Source organism: Eurypyga helias, unplaced genomic scaffold (genome assembly GCF_000690775.1).
Source record: "Eurypyga helias isolate BGI_N326 unplaced genomic scaffold, ASM69077v1 scaffold3063, whole genome shotgun sequence".
Classification (NCBI taxonomy): Eukaryota; Metazoa; Chordata; class Aves; order Eurypygiformes; family Eurypygidae; genus Eurypyga; species Eurypyga helias.
Window position 1 is genome coordinate 88,201 of NW_010242923.1, and position 17,548 is coordinate 105,748.

At 41.2% G+C, this 17,548-nt stretch overlaps 1 protein-coding gene across 1 annotated transcript in view; it reads right to left on the reverse strand.

Moving 5' to 3' along the window:
- Positions 1-17,548, reverse strand: part of HECW2 (HECT, C2 and WW domain containing E3 ubiquitin protein ligase 2) — a 99,199-nt gene that overhangs the window by 75,628 nt on the left and 6,023 nt on the right. The gene's annotated exons all lie outside the window — the stretch shown is intronic.

The following is a 17,548-nucleotide window of genomic DNA, read 5'->3' on the forward strand; positions in this document are numbered from 1 at the left end:
TCTTGTCTCCATGAATACAAAGGATCTTTATTCTTCAAATACCAAAACATTATAAAGTCACAAACTCTTAGTGTGGAAACATCACAGACTGCTTGCTACATAGGGAAATTGTAAAGTTCCCTATAGCAATCTCAGAGCTTCAAACTTTTGCATACTGATCTCCTTTTTGTAACACATTCATAAAGATGCTTATATGCAGAGCTGAGAGAGAAGGTGATGCTTAACAGAATCTGAATGTCACAGAATGGTTTTAATTATATACACTTTAACAATCTCTACTTTCACCACCATATATGGGTATTCTTAATTCACAGCTCTTGAAAAATCCATGCAGCTTGGCTCAGAAAAGATCAATCACGTTGGTAACACCATTGTATCCCTGCATAATTCTGTTATCCTCATTTCGGATTTACATCCCAATCTCTTTTTTTTCATCCCTTTCTGGAGGATGTTTTATGCAAAATCTTTTTAAGTGCTTGCATTGTTTATTCTTAATTCAAAATTTTAACAAGTTCAGAACTCCAAAATGCTGGCTTCCTTAGCATTTTAAGTTAATTTTAATGAGTTCTTGGGCACTGAAGATCATGTGTGCAATACATCTAGTTATTAAGAGGAGTGTTTGTACTCAAAGAAGCTTATAAAGCATCGATCTAACTGTTATTTCTCTTGTCAGTTGTTCTCTTACAGTATGTTTCAGAGGAGCTGGAAGGCTGGTACATAGTAAGGCTATGTACAGTTCTGTCTCAAGCTGAGATTCACTGATCTGCCATCAGTTTCTCTCATAAGCATACTATTGAGAATGATCATCCTCTACCTATTTTATTCTCTCATTTCACTCCCTCTTTAAAAGTAACAGGTTTGTAGTTAATTTCCATCAGAGGATACTTCTGAACTTCATTTTCAGTCAGAAAGTCTCTAAGATGGCATTGTCAATGTAAAACAGAAATATGATCTACATGTATTTTACAGCATGGCTTCCAAACCCTCAGTCCCGGTGCCAGTAAGTGCACTCTGCTTTTCGGTGTGAGCACAGACTTCCAAGCAGTAAAACAGACTGTCACCAAAATGTAAGATCAGTAGGAGCATTCCAAAGAGTACTTGCTGTGGATTCTGAGCAACTGACTAGGAAAGTTTGTAACACTCAAATTTGTGCAATGTTTTTGCTGTGGTAACCTCTAATAGTTTTAATTCTAGAAAGAGTAAGAAAAAAAAATCCATGGGTGATCATTAAAGTAGCAGCACAATGTTTACTGAACTAATGAACTAAACCCATTTTTCCCTTATATCCAAAATATGCTTAAAAGCAATTTAAATGCGTCCTGATGCAGTTTTCAAGAAGACAAATTCTACCACCTGAGGCCTTATTCTTTTTTTAGAAAGTCAGTAAATAAATTAACAATTTCAAGGCAGAGCTTCTATTGCAAGCATTTATTATTTAAAAATCACATTATGTCAACTCATTTAAAATACACTACATATTAGTTACTACTTTACAAACAAATATTAACCCACTAGGTACAGCTTATGTTCTGTGATTTTCAGAATCCCCCATCCCAGTCAATAACAGTTCCCAGGCTTTCTGGTAGAACCAAAACATTTCTCACAGAAGACAGCACTAGTGTATGCAGTACACTGAAATTAAAAATCAACACTTAGTTACGCCTTCTAGCCTTACCTGGCCATTCCAAAGGATGTCTGCGGATCCTAAACTGCATTCCTCCATCTGAACCCAATTAATAAACTGAAGAATAAAAAAAACCCATGTTTTACAGGCTGGATCCTGGAAACAGCATCCTTGTTCCCAATCACAACTGGTTATTTTCTCCAAATGCTGCCTTCCGGACCCAGCCTGTGCAGCTCAAGTTTGAAAGCTTTAGCTCTGCATTAGCACTGTGCCATATCTCAGCTCCAATGCGTCTGTCCTCTCCCTTCCTCTTGTCATCTGAAGGAAAGGGTTTTAGAAGGATGTTCTCAAACTCCCTGGCAGTTTCTAGCAGTTACACACAATTGTCTGCATCTTCTCCCTGAATCAAGGGTTTATCTAGGTTCAAAGAGCCCGTGTTAAAACATATAAAGTATTACGTCCTTCAAGCTCAGCTATTTGCGGCCACTCCCCTCTGAAGGGTACAGGATGCTGAAGCCCCATCCTCCCTCCACTTCCTTCCTTGCCTTGTCCAAGGGAGGATTCCAAGGCATGGCCACAGCCCCACAGTGTGGGGCGGGCTGATGTAAACAGGAGGATCGTTAAATCCTAGAAATGACAGCAAGGCAGCCACAGCAACGAGCACAGCGGGATTCTCACTGGAAGTGCTAGATTTTGTTTACTCAGTATTTCGCTCTCCCACATGACTTCCCCACAAATCCAGTTAATTCAGAAAAGACAAGACTGCTCCATAACATTTGGCTGGGATGAAGCTGCATTTAACCCTGGAAAACTCTGCACTGGGCACTGAGCAGGAGGATAAGCAGCTGGCAAGAGAGCTGCTATACTACTTCTCCTCTTTCATGCTGATAAATACCCCCAGTGCAGGGGCTCAGAGAAGGCTCCACTTTTCCAGATGCTCTGACTGCTCAGGAGCCTCCAGGTAGGTCAGCTGCCAGCATCTACAACTCCTGAACTTACAGCAAGGACCCAAACCATGTCAAAGCAGCCCAAGTACCACAAGTAAGGATACTTAAAGGTATCTCTGCAATCTGGCCCATGGTCTGCAAATTTAGTGCTCTACAAGCATGTGCTGTGAAGGACTCAATTAAAGCCCTCAAAGAAAAAAAAAAAAAAAAAAAAAAAAACAAAACACCACCAAAACAAACACACCCAAGAAAAAACCTCTTACGGGAATATTTATTTAGATTTGGCTGGAAAACTTACCCCAAAATGCTTTCAAAGAAATGAAGATGAACTTCAAACAAAACTAACAAAGAACTGAAAGCTACTTTATTTTTGCATAAGAACCTCTAAGGACAGGATGGAAAACAACACCAGAACCGGACTACTGTAAGAGAAATCTGTGTACTAAATGGCTGAAAACTGCTCTCCTTGAATGCTAACAGAGCAACCCCCCAGAAAGTTGAGAACAGTAAAATTCTTGGTCAGTCTTAAAAGCTGCCTACACAGCTACTAGATCCTACTACCTGCTATTATAGATCTCTTCACTCTTCATAGCACTTTGGAAAATGTGGACAGTAATGAAAATATAAGACAAATCTTCAGCTAAGAAAATCACGGGCAGAAAAGTAAGAGGCAGAGAAAAGTACAACAGATTCTCATACAGCCTCACAGGAGAGAAGCGGCTGTTTGGGCTCTGCGTGAAGGGGGACACTGAACTCCAACCTAAAGACAAACCTCGGCCTCTGGTGACACAGTCCTGCTATATTAGCAGTGAAGGATCATCACCACCTATATGCAGATACTTAGTATCATGACCCAGGGTCAAAAAAGCAGGGAGGTGTTTGTTCCTCACTGCACAGCAGCCATTTGTTCCCTTGCACAACGAAAACAGAAGTTCAGATACCCCCACTTACTTCCCCTGCACTGTGGACAAGAAGCAGAAAGGAGAATCGGGAACACGGAAAATACTCCACTCACATTCCCTCAGGTGCCCCCTGCAACCCCTTACGTGCCACATGCATTATGTTGCTGACATTCACTGCACTCCATTACTTCACCCAGCAAGAGCAATTACTCATCTCTCTACCTGTGACTGACAGGTTGGCCAGGAATAAGCTGTACTTTTTAACACTTCACTCATACTTCAGCGGCAGAAGCAAAGCAACGGTGGAAGCCACACCATACACCCCATCCAAACACTAAACAATGAAAACCTGTGAATAGAGTGGCAAGGTCCCTGCTTTCACTTCCATAGACAGCCTTTATTCTGTCACTGGCCATAAGATGGACTATTTCCTCCTTTTTCCAAGAATTATACTACTGCATTTCGTTTCCTCCTGTGTACACTCCACTTCAACATGGGGATCAGAGCACCTCCACGTGCCCTCACACCATGTCGTATTTCAAGGCACAGCAGCAGCAGCTCAAAGGATTACTTAACTAGAATGCCGGACAAAAAAAGACTGGAAAAAAATGTTTTTTCAGACATTTGACGCAGTGCAATGGCAGGAATAAAGTGGAATTCCACTTCTCCAAATTCAAAGTAAAGACGTCATTGAAACTCAAAGCATTCATATACAAAAATACATCCTTTCAGCCATCTCACAGGCGAAAATTCAAAAGCGTAACAATAGGAAGGAAATGACCTCGAGCTTAACCTCTTTCCTGAAAATCTTATTAACCCTCCTCCATAAAATGATGTGCATTTCATTTCCACAGTGTGGGTCACAGTCCTGCTAGCCAGGCTCACCTGGAAGCTAGACCCTACACAACACACACACACACAACGCTTGAGTGTTTCTGCAACCCATCATAAAAGACTGGATACTATGAGAAAAGCGTAACCCTAGACCAAAAACCAAGCTGGAGAACAACACTGAATCAACTCTGACATGCCATAGCATGCCCTTAGACATGAAGACCATTACATACTTGATCATATTGCAGCAAATCCCTACAAAATGCTCATAAATCACCTACCATTTAGTTCACTGAGGTCCAGCTGGCTGTATGTTGAGGTAAATGTGGTGTGGGAGATGCTTCCAGCTCCTCCCAAAGGAAGCATCACACAGCTGAGGCAAGAGCTCCACCACCTCTCCTGTCACCCCAATCGTCTCAACTGATAATGGTTTGGGCAAAGTGAAAACTGCAGGAGATGGAGACAGCCTGTTCCTCAGGAGGAAAGCCAAAAGCAGGGGCCACTGGGCAGGGAACACTTTGGAAATTCAGGTTGGGGCCACCAATGCTTACTGAAGTTGGAGTACGTTTAAAACCTAACGAACTAGACAACTCAGTGGGCTATCGTATTATAAAAACTGGAGAACAGGATAGCAAAGATGCAAGCCATATACTGAGGAAAAGGGGAGCCTGTCTCTCCTGTAATATCACCCTTGACACTTTGAGTAGTCTTTGTTATTGTTGTTTTGTGGGGTTTTATAAGCACACCTTGTTAAAACTTTGATACAAACTCATCTTCACAACCGTAATTTCTTCTCAACACACTCCTCACTGTGATACCCAGTTCCCGGCCATATCCCCAAACACATCCCGATACTCCAACAACCTTGTAGTCTAAAGGTGATGACCTGCTTTTAATGGTAGCAAGTCCAAGAAAAAACAAACACACCTCTATGCCTACAAGTATCCTAAAGTCACGTTATTCTGGGACAGGACTGTTCAGCAAATCTAGAAACATAAGCCATTTTTCCTAATTAAGTGGGGTAAACACTGTCAGAGAGAAATTATTTTTAAAAAGCTGCATCTAAGCTTTTCTGTGTCATATTTAAGCTGGCAGTCTAAGTTTATTGTGGAATGTTTTTCATCATTTTCCTTCTCGTCCACAACCTTATATGGTGTCAGATAAGCACTCGTTTGCTGGCAGCGCACGAGCTGCTGAGCTTGCTTTCGCCGCACACAGAAGACGACTGCAGCTTCCCAATAATAAAGGGCACATGCTTTTATCTGTGACCATGTCCCCATCACAAGTCTGTGCCAGTAAAACTAGGAATATAACAAAGTACCCCTGCTGTGGAAGACACGGTATCAGCAAAGTTGTGCTTTTGTCAACATCGCCTATCCTGCCCCCAGATATATTCTGTTGGTAAATAAACATTACCAATACAAGCACAGCTTTGCTAGCACAGCTGCACTTACAGAGAGGGCTCTCGTGGTACAGATCATGCCATCTCACAGCCAGTGGAGAAAGCGAGGGGTCAGTTATTTCATGGCCTTCATGCTGGTTTTTATGGACCAGCAGGAGCCGGTCCTGTATGCAGATACCCAATGCAGAAAGGCACCTGAGAAACTGGTGGGTCTGCTCCGTGGTTTCTATTTTTCCTGATCAAGCATTTCTGAAGTGTAAACAGTGGAAATCACTTTAGGAATTGCCACACGGTTATGGCAGCCCTGTCAATTCCACCATTGAGGTCAACAAACCCATTCCACTCGCTCCTTCATAGTCCTGAAATGTACTTGCAACAACTCCTCCCCCACAGTCAGACCATTAAAACACCTCAGTCTGCTTCTGCTCTCTGACAACGGCCCGTAATTTTAGTTTTCTGAGAACTAGGACACTTAGGCTAGTTAAAATTTGGCCCATGATATACAGGAAATCAGACTGAATGATGCAGTGACCTCTTCTGGGTTCAATTTTAGCAAAATTTTTGCTCATTTGAGAACTATTTCCACCTCAAAAGCTAAGCTTAAAAATACACTTCATTCCACAAGTAATTCTCCTGTAACTGACTTAGCCTTCAAAAAGCGTTTTTTCTTGTGGAACTGTCAGAAAACACAATTGCCGTAACTGAGAGGCCTTAAAATAGAGTCAAGATGACTCTGTGCTATTTTCACTTTTTTTTTGTTTGCAGATCTAAAAATAAAACACCATTTTGAATTATTATGAAATGTACAGCTGCCCTTTAAACATCATACGCATCACTGAAATCACATGTGTAAAAAGCACAACAGGCTAGAAGACATCTTTAAAACACACATTACTTGAAATCTGTGTTTTGAAACTGTTCCAAGTGTCTTTGGTTCCGTTTATAATTATGAAATTTTAAAACCAGATACCAGCAAACAAATACTTGGCAATTCTCCACCAAAACTTACTGAGACATTAGGCTTCAGTACTCACCTTTTTCACCAGATTACAATTTACAATATGCCTCATGTTGGCTACCCATGAAGCAGAGTAAGTTTATTACCAGCATTTTTGCTACTGATCTGCAGCTCTGTACAGAACATCTTCTAGTTTCCTTCTTTCCCTTTTGTCCATCCTTCTGCCCCTTCTTCCTTTTTCGTCCAGCTGTTCACACAGTAGAATAAACTACCCCACTTTATCTGGGATTTACAGTAGTACTGGTACATTATTATTAGAAACCCTCTCAGTGCTAAGATGGGTACACTAAGAAATATCTCAAGCCTGTTACGCTGAGCCAGAGAGTCAGCATCACCCAAAATATTGACCCAGCCCTTGCACACGATCATCCATCAGCCGCTTTTACGACCAACTGGTTGGGTGGGTTTATACTGCTTTTGATAGTAAGTACAACCTTCAGGTTTCCCAAAACTCCTATTTTCTTTTCTGGAATGAACCAGCAAGGAGCAAAGTCAGTACCGGGCACACTCCCCACTGATCCTCTGGAGGTTCACTTAACTGCCCAATCACTCCTGCATGTTCAGCCTTTTTTTTTTTTTTTTAAACCTAGTGTTTATTTAGCCTTTTTTCTGCGGCATGTGGGGTGCATGTGAAAGTTTTATTTATTGCTAGGGATGAAGGGCTAAACAAGAAGCCTTAGATGCAGTATACCCACAGAACAGATAGAATGCCCAGAAAAATTAATTTTACTACATACAGCAGCTGACATCTAGAGATCCAGGAGGTTAGTTTGGGTTTTATCTCCTCAAATGGTTGATGATTTGAAACCGTGGAACTATTTCAATGGCACAAGTATCTCGGTAATTCCAGCACTGTGGCATCCTTCAACACTGGGTGGAGACAACTAATTCACCACTGAAAGGAGAGGAAAGACTACCTCCAGATTCCTCAACTTTGCTTTTGATTGCACTTGATTGTTGTCTGCAGTTTGCGACATTGCCTGATCAACATTATTCTTAATCTGCTCCAGCCCTTTGACAGTCACGGTATCAGCTGGCATTTCATGCTCAGTGTTCAAGTCCATTCCCAATACAGAAAATTACTAAAAATACTCTTTTCCTTGCCAGTTCCAAGTGATTTCTCACTGCCTTTTAGAAATCCTCTTAGTTTCTAAAAGTTGTCAATAAATATGTCTCTGCAGCACACATCTCTCAGGGATCTTGTGGGATTTAATATTCCCTTAGCAGCTGTTGTTTTTTAATTTTATCTTCAATATTATGAGCTGTTTAAGCAGGAATCCAACCCAGTCTATTGTTGTCATCTGACAGTAATAGGTTTCTCGGGGAATTTATTAGAAAGCCAGGGAGATTGCTGGTTTGGAATACAGAAAAATATTTCTATTTAAAAAAATACACTTTTGTCATACTTCAACTTCTCAGTAATCTAAACCAAACGTAAAACCCACTAACAAAAAGAGGAAACAGACCAAGAATATAGGTTCTAACCCCAGGTAGAAACAGGCATCAGTGCTTCCCTCTCGTGCGTCTATTAAAGAGTGTGCCCATTAACTATGAAATTGTAGACACCTCTGCATAAGCAATTTCTGCCTTCCTGCCTACAAACCATATCACCCCTAGCTTAAATAGTATCGTCCTCCTGCTTTATTTATATATGTGTATGTTTGCTCAGACATCCAAATGGCTGTTACACTGTGGAAAGCCTACAGAAGACTAGCTCAGCATAAAGAGTGCACATCCACGCAGGCAGTGCACTGAGGAAGGCTACTAAGGGAACATGCCAAATCACTGTCATTCACCACCTTCGTCACCATTAATGCTTATTTTCCTGGCCAGCTACACTTTCCACCTCCCAAAGACCTGTATCATTCCCTTTTTGGTAGATGGCAAGAGCCAGACCTACTCTATATGGTAGTGTATATCCAAGAAGCAGGCATGCAATATACTAAGACAACAACAAAGCAACCTATGGCTTCATAAGTATATAGAAATGCTTTCTTGTACAAAAAAATCCTGTTCAGATTGGTTATATTACAACTAACGATGCACAATTTCATGCTCTGAGCTCTGATCCTGAAAACTTTGTTAATACAACTTGAGAACTAAGTACCTGGGGCATAATTTTCAGCTGAGCAGCAGTTTCTGCATTTTTGTATAATTTTCTATTGTGTGTCATTGATTATGTGCAAACACAGACTATCCCATTTGGGGACCTGGCAGTAGCATGCTGACATTACAGAATTTAACAGCACAATTAAGGAAACACTGTAGACACCAGGAGAAGGATTTTATGGATGAGCACATGACTGAAGTCTGAGCCAGTTCACTTTTCAGAAGCACATCATGGTTTTTTTGAAGTCATTTCCACCAAACAATATAGTGTGGTTATACATTGTATTAATATTCAAGCAGACACAGGATAACCCAGAAATAGAGCAGCACGTTCTAAATTTGCACAAACGCTTTCAAAGATACTATTTTTGCAAGGTATACAGGCACAGGAAATGTCATTTGTTCACTTCTGTCTCAGTGCCTGCATTCTTGTACTGTGCCTGACCCGATTCAGGTGCCCTCGGACTGCAGCCTTGTTTACTTGACAGAAGTTCACAAGTTTTTGTCAGTTCTCTGCTGAAGAGACCAAACCCACCTCGTCACAACGTGCCAGCAGTTTGCTTTGGTGGCTGTAGCCACCTACTTTTGCTGATTTTCTCTATCACACTCTGGATACCACCCCCTACGCCTCAACCTGGAGCTGCAAGCAGGTATGCATGCTGACCTGCAACTCCCTCTTGTGTCAAGCACTGGTTTTCCTTCCTGCATTGCTGCCACATGGCGTATAAAAAAAAAAAATCAATTTTTTCAGCAGGGACACTCACAGCTACTAATGCAATAATTTTTTGATGGTTGTTTTGGGGCTTTTTGGTTGTTTGGTTTTGAAGGTTTTTGGTTTGGGGTTTTTTTGTTGGTTTTGGGTGGTGGGTTTTTTTGGATTTTGGGATGTTTGGTTTGTTTTTTTTTTAACTAAACCATGACTATTCTGCTCTTTTGTTCGCCCTTGTTAAGCAGAACACAGCATCCATTCCCTCCCCACATGGTTGCAGAGCCCCAACCTTGCACCTGCGCAAGAACCTGAATGATTAAATAAAAAAATTAACTACAAAATGAAATAGTCAGATTTGACACCAGGAAAGCATAGAGGATTGGAAATACTTATACAGACTTGGAGAGAAATGCTAACAGACACACCAGATGATACTCTTTCGTAAATATCCCAACCATGGAGGGGAAAAAGCCATCGCTACCCCAAATTCTCAACACTGTCAACTGGGACTGCTTTAAAACTGCTCATGATCACAGTCATATTTTGGGGTTATTGGTTGGTTGGGTCCACCATCCCCTTCCCATTTCACCCTCTTTAGAATAGCTACTACCTGTGCTCCTCCTTCAGGAAAGATTTCAGCTGCATTGAACAGGACAAAACCACTGTGGAACTTCCAAGCTGCAACTCCTAACACATACTGCCACTTCACTCCTAAAGTTCATATTAAAAAGCTTAGACATCAAAGTATCAAACTGCCATGGCCAACACTTAAGCTCCAATGAGGAAATGCAGCAACCAATTGCTCATGACTTCAAGTCATGGAGAAACACTGACGACAACCGAAAAAACAGAGGCAGAGACCTGCACCACCTTCCAAACCCCTCCCTTTGCAGGGCAGGGTGCAGAGACGCCAACTGTCAGACAGAGCATCGCAGTTGGATCTTTATTTCACACCTGCATTTATCTGGCTCACATTGTTTTGAATCACCTTACATACCAACAGCGTCAGATCCTTGGCAGTTACTCTGCCCTTTCTTCTCTCCACTGCGATCGGCATATATTCCAGTTCTCCCGGAGTGGCCAAAAAGCCGACAGTGTATGTCAACTGTTTGGAGATGTGGTATTTATTGCTTGCATCGGAGACTTTCTGTGTAATACACTGAAGCAGGGCAGGCTGGCTAATGACATCTGGATCTGGACTTTAAACTTGGATGCAGCAGTAGAACTTCTTAAAAATTCAGGATCATCTGGTTTTAATTTTAGTTTGGCTTATCAGAGAGAAAATCCCAAATCATGATGTTTGATGCTGGCTTCCTCATTTCTGTCCCCGAGTAGCTGCGTAATCCTTGGGAAGCAAAGAAAATCTCAAAGCCTTGCCTACCTACTGTATAAGACATATGTTACTAAAATGGTGTCCTCTTACTTATTTTTAAACTAGGCAGGATTCCAGTGACTTGCCAGCGCAGTGACTCAGCAAAACCCCGTGCAGAGAAAATCCTGCTGGGATTGTCACAGGGATGAGGGAGGAAGGCCGGGTCGCAGGATGTTCCGCACAGGACAGACAGACCTGCTTTAGGCAACAGCGGGACATGGGTCCCCGTCAGAATGGGTTCCCAAAGTCAAAATACAAACTGGTTGCAAGGGATGAAAAAAGGAGAGAAGCACATTGCCTGTGCAGCCTTCAGATTTCAGGTTGCTGTTTTAAGAAAGCTTAGCAGTGCTCAACATAGCATCTTTACATTATTCCTCTTAATTTACATTCAAGTTCAGCGACATCCTTAATTTTCTATTAGATTCTGCCTGCCACTCCACAATCCACACCTCTCTTGTGCTGATACCCAGGAGTCTGAAAGAAAGTCCAGCATGTCTAACAGCAAAGTTCAGGTGCTCCTGTGGAGGATTTTCTCCCAAACCCTTTTTGGAACATAGAGAACATATAATAGATTTTCAGAGAATATCTATAAATGAGTATCCACAGAACTATCAAGGGCATCTATGATTTCGAACACAGTATCCTCTATTCAGTAAGCAATTTATTTCAGGAGGTTGACTCATTTCCTTAAAGCTTTTCCAGCTATTTGTTGTGACTGAAAAAAAGAATTCAGAAAATTTAGGAGTACTCAAGGAAATGAGCCAACACATCCTGGAAGAAATTCATCCAATACAAACACAATAAGATAAGTCAGTCTTAGATTTCTGAAGAAATGAGCAGGAGGAAGTACTAAAAGAACCTGAAATATTTTCTGTGAAATACAATGTTTGTTTCCCACCACCATAACTCTCCTTACGTCCACTTGTAAAAAGGACTTACTATGGTTAATCAGGAAGGTAAAGTGGTTTTGCTGGCTTCCAGCGCTCCCTCCCCCACACACACCAAGGGGACAAAAAACCCACCCTGAAATAGTTTAGCGAGTCTCCCCAATATTTGTATCAAAAATTTTACTGCCATTATGTCTCATGAGAACTATATTTCAGATCCCTGGTGCTTGGGTCCATTGTCAAACTACATAGCCCAAGACAAAGCTTCTTTGGCAAGATGCATCATGCACCAGAGAACCAGCTCATCACAGAGTTCTAGGGACACTTGGCTACCTGGAGATCATCACCCAGAGACAAGGAAACAAGAAGTTCCTACCTTCTAGGGCCTCCAACAGTGTCATCAAGGGCACTTGGAAAAGCTCAACTCTTGGAAAACAAAAGAAAAGAACCAGAACCTTTTTTACAGCTTTTCCAAAAACCACTCACCCCTGTGGTTTCATGTTTGTGAGTATCTGAAATCATGGCAGGAACAAGTGAAAAATCCATTTCCCAAAGAATAAAGATTTCATTAAATAACAACTATTATAAATTGCTTTTGCCTTTCTCTGTATTCGCACATACTTGTGAAGCACAAAGAGTGCAACTCACATATTTTGAGTAGTCTTGGTCATTAAGTGAAAAAAGGCAATTTTTCATTAAAACCTTTCTATGCCATTGTTTATCAGACATGAATTTAGAAGCATGACAATGCTGAAGAGATGCCTTGAGCTAGAAGTGACAACACACGTCCATGTGCTGGGCTGGCAAAGGTGCTAATCCTCCTCTTTCACTTGGGAGGCTCACTCCATACTGACATACAGGTTTTGGAAATGCAGCATGATCCAGACGTGGGACTGAATCTCCCAGAACACATTTGCTTCTCAGAACTGGCTGGTGATGCTATCCCACAGTGCCACCCCACTCCTGGAGAAATTATCAGCTGGGACTCACACAACAGAGGGAAACTGCACCTTGAGTTTGCAGCACAGAATCACTCCTCAGACACATCGAATAGAGATAATAAAATCTCCGTGCCTCCTTCTCATTCCCTCCATCACTGCTGACAGTCTTTATGGTTCAGATCAGTGTCTGTTCAGTCTTTCCAGTTGATGGCCTTGGATTTTTCTATTTGATAGCTTCTCTGTATCAGAGTATCCTTTGATTCCTGTACGTAATTTGTTATCTTCACCTGCTCTGCCAAACTAAGAGGTTTCCATACCTTAGCATGACCCTTTGCAATCCACTAGCTTCATCATACACAAGCTCTTAACATGCCAGTCCCAACATCCAAAAACATTTCATTGTTCTGAAGCTTTACCTCATACAGGAAAGCCGAGATCCAACTGTTCTAATGGCGTGGCTTCACATGGCAGGTCACAGTTGCAACCATCGGACCAGCAGAAAGCCCACAGAGGAGCAGCCTCACACTGCCTTCTGCCTTGTTCCTCTAGACAAAGCAGTCAGTTACCCACACAGCACATCAGACCAGCGAGTACCCAAATCATAACCAAATCAGATGCAACCCAAAGCTACACTGAAAGTCTGTGGGGGTTTTTTGGAGGTAAGATGTGTTAGTTTTCTCCAGGGCAAGGCAGATTCAGCTTTATTGTCTTAATGATTTTTCCCATTCAGACTCCCCCTCACCTTAACACCTTTTAGCATGAAATCTCAAAAGTAAAAAGCTTCCTCTCTCACAGTGTTAACGTGCAACTGCAAAAACGGGACCACAAAAATGTGTAAAATAATGAAGGCAAAGAAGCTTTATGAATTCTGTAAATATCTTGAAAGCAATTACAGGTAACATTTCCGTTATTTCTATTAAATTCCTAGCAAATTCCCTGGGACTCTTCAAGCAAAGAACAGAACCTAGAATTAACTGCAACCAAAAACAAAGGCTCAGCAACTCAGCCACCCCAGCAATACAAGTAAACCCAGAGCATAAGCACGTGATTACAAAAAGCGCAATCAGACTTGCACTCCTATTACAGCAGCCTACAAATCACATCCCACCACACCCTCCCTGCTGGGGTCACTGCTGCACACTGCAGGTCCAGCGGGGAGTTGCTGCCAGAGACAGTCCTCTTGACTCCTGGTTACAGGCTCCCACAGGTTCCCTGCAGCCACCCCTGCTGCTCTCCCTCATCCCATTCAAGGTGATAAATTGGCATAGAGCTGTTTGTACTCCTGGGAAAGGAAATGCTCTGCCAGGTTAGCTCCGCTCAGCACACGGGCAGTAAATAGTAGGAAAGAAGACAGTAATCTACACTAATCTGAAAGGCAGTAATTTTTAACTGCTTGAGAGAAGGTGTGTACTCAATTAGTGTGCTGCAATAGGAGTGCTTTTCCAAATGGACATGGTATGTGCGAATGACTCCAGCACCTAGCAGAATGGACAAGAGCCATGAAGCTTCTCATCATTTGGTGAAATGCCACTGATGTCAGGGGCGTTGTCTTTTATCTCACTTGCCGAAAACAGAACACGGGGTTGTGGGTTTTTGTTAAAAGAAACAAGGCAATACACTTCTCACCCTATTGCTCAATAATTTACAAGTTAAAGAACACATCAAAGAAAGTGCTGTTGCACACATTAAGTACCACCCCATCAGTAACTCCTAAAACCTTATTCATTGTTAACTTTGGTAGATTGTTGTATCCTTATTCAGTATCTTGAAAGCAACCGCCTGTCTGTTAATCTATGAAAATTCAGAAATGCATCTAAACTGAAAAATTTGTCAAACAGAATTTTCCATCTCCCTGCAGGCAACCATCTGTTGATCTACGCCATGCATGAAACTCATAGACAAATGAAACTACAGTGAACACAGAAAGATGGGGTGGTTATGGGTCATTACTGGCTATTTATATCAGTGACAACAGTGTGTGCCTGATATTGCACTATAATGTTTTTCTATGCATATTTCATCTTAGAAAGCCAAACCCACTTAGGCTTAACTGGCTTCCTATACAAGAAACCACTTCCACATTTGATGGCAAAGATGAAACATTTATTAAGGTCCTAATCTTGCATGGCACCAAATGCCTTCAATTCTTAGTCCTTTTCACAAATGACACCTAGTAGGTCCAAGCTTTCTGTTTTAATCTGTCAAAAATTATCCTCAAGTGTAACTCCACTGATGTAAGCCACATTTATGACCATCAGATACAATTTAAATTCTCAAGAAAGGAAGCATTTCATAGAGCATCAGTTCATATCATATCTGATACTGAAAACTTCTAATGGCAACTGAATAGCAACAATCTGAGAATTACTCTCATGGAAAACCAGAAACTTAGTTTCTAACCACACTTCCTGTAAGAAAAGTAGAAACTGGTGACCTGTATCCATCAAACTTTCTTCTATGTACAGCTGAAGAGGGCTTGATGTTAACAGTGGCACGCAAGAAGAGATCAAACTGAAATTGAATTCTTAAATAAGCCCTTTAATAAGCACCCTTTGTCCATTTCCCTTACAATCTGATAATATATCTCCATAACTACCCAAGTTGTTTTGAATATATTCTATAAATTTTCAAATTAAGCTCCTTTACATTCATTTAACGCTTAATAGTATTCATGTTTCTTCTTCTAGGCAAAGTAACAATCTTTGTCGTATCTTTTCCTCTTCCCCTTACTACAGTACATGGGAAATTACTCTCATTTTTATGGAAATTGTAAGCTCATTTTTCGCATTACTGCATATTGGGATATAAAGGATTAATTTATTCCCAAGGTCAGGGCAGGAATGACAAGGGCAGTCAATCTACTCATTTTTATGAGCTTTCAAGGACTACTGATACATTAATGATGGAATGACAGATTAGTGCCTTGAAATACAATCAAAGACTAAACAGCTTGACATTAACTCCAAGTGACTGCTAGACAAAGCAGATAGATCTCATGAAGAGAGTCTGATCAGACCTTGAAACAAAGCTCGGAAGCACAGGATTTGCTTGCCTGGGCACTGGCTGCCCACCACAGCGAGAGCAAGAGAGTCCCGGACGCTGCTGGGCAAAGAGACAAGAAATGCTAGCAATGCAGATGTTTAAGCTTTGTTTTTCCCAGGGAGGAAACACCAGCTAAGCACAGTTTAACTGCACTCCTGAAACATCTTCACCCCACATCAGTACCTCTTTTATGCCAAACTGGCAAACTGTGGAAGGGCTAGATACTGCACAGGCCCAGCTGACAATTTTCCCATACCAGAGGAATCTCCGAGATAATCAGTCTGGCCATTTTCTGGGTCTTTTCTGTTTTCTTTTCTGTTCTGAAACTCCTCAGATAGGAGTTTCAAGACACATCTTGATAAGCTTTTCTAGCAAAGGAGGCCTATCAAGATCAATATTGGCACCTTCAGAACCTTCTCTGGTTTTAATTTAAGAACCTGTGCATCCAACATCAGCATATATTAGAAGGTTACATTACACATGTCCACCAATAAAGTGTTCCTTTCAGAATCCCAGTATGCGTGTTTATCATCTTTTTAAGTGCCACTGGTTTAAACTACATCAGTCACGTCCTTAACATACTGTAGTTAGCACTCAGCTTATAACACATCTCCATTATTTCAGATTCTCAAAGTCACTGACAAATCCATGCAGATGAAGGAGCCCAGAAGTTCATAAAAAATTTACAGGAGGAATTCTAGCACTATGCATAATGCAAAACTAATCCATAATCTATTACTTATATTAAACAAATCAATAGATGAATTAATGCAACTACTTTCTTCAGTCTAGTTGTCAGTGGTTTGGAATAACCATTTTTCCCAAATTATTTTGAAAATACTCCGTGGCATGTTGATTTGATGATCGAAAACAGCTTAGCAGTTGTTTTTGAAAAAGAAAAAAAAACCCACACAATGAAAGCCAGCCTCCCTCAAACAAATAAAAAGCCAAACTAACACAAGGCAGTTTTATGGTAAAAGGAACTATTACAAATTCAGAATTGTACATTAGTCTCTATTATCCAGTGCGTGTGTTTGCCATCTTCCCATCTGCTGGAACAGCCACTTATATCAAAAAGCAGGGTGGGCAGAACACAGCTTTCCATCCAAAGGATTACAAATGTCATGCCAAAACCTCTTGCAGTGGAAAGATACTGACAAGAGAGCTGAAAGTATCCTCCCTGCAGCTACATTTGTCTGGTTTTCAGGTCAGGGGTATCACAAAAACTTAAAAATCCACAATGAACTGAAAAGTTTCAATGTTCTGGCAACAGTCCTGTCACTGATTGAACTTCTTCCAGACATAAATATCATCCTACAAGATTCTAGGTTTTCTTTTTATTTTTTAGCAGGGAAGTAACATCTTCTTAAAACAAATATAATGTGTATTTTAATGTACTGAGTTTATCTTTTAAGGTATCTCCTACCTGCAATAAAAATACACAGAGAAAGCCTCTTCTATTCATGTATTCTAACTTCAGCAGTAAAGAGAAATATGCACAGGTATGGCTCTTCCAGAGTTTCAGAGCCACAGCTAATCCTTTCATATATTTTTTTGAAAAAAACAAAACCACGCCAATGCGTAGATATTCACTGATGTCACAGAAAAAAAGAACAATCTCCAATGGTTGATGACAAACGGTGCAACACCAGCCTCCTGGAAGCCTAAGCCAAAGACTCTACCATGGGGAAAGACTGACTCCTCCACAAAGTCAAGACCATGGTTTGCAGGCTGTAGTGGCAGGCACAACAGAGATGAGAC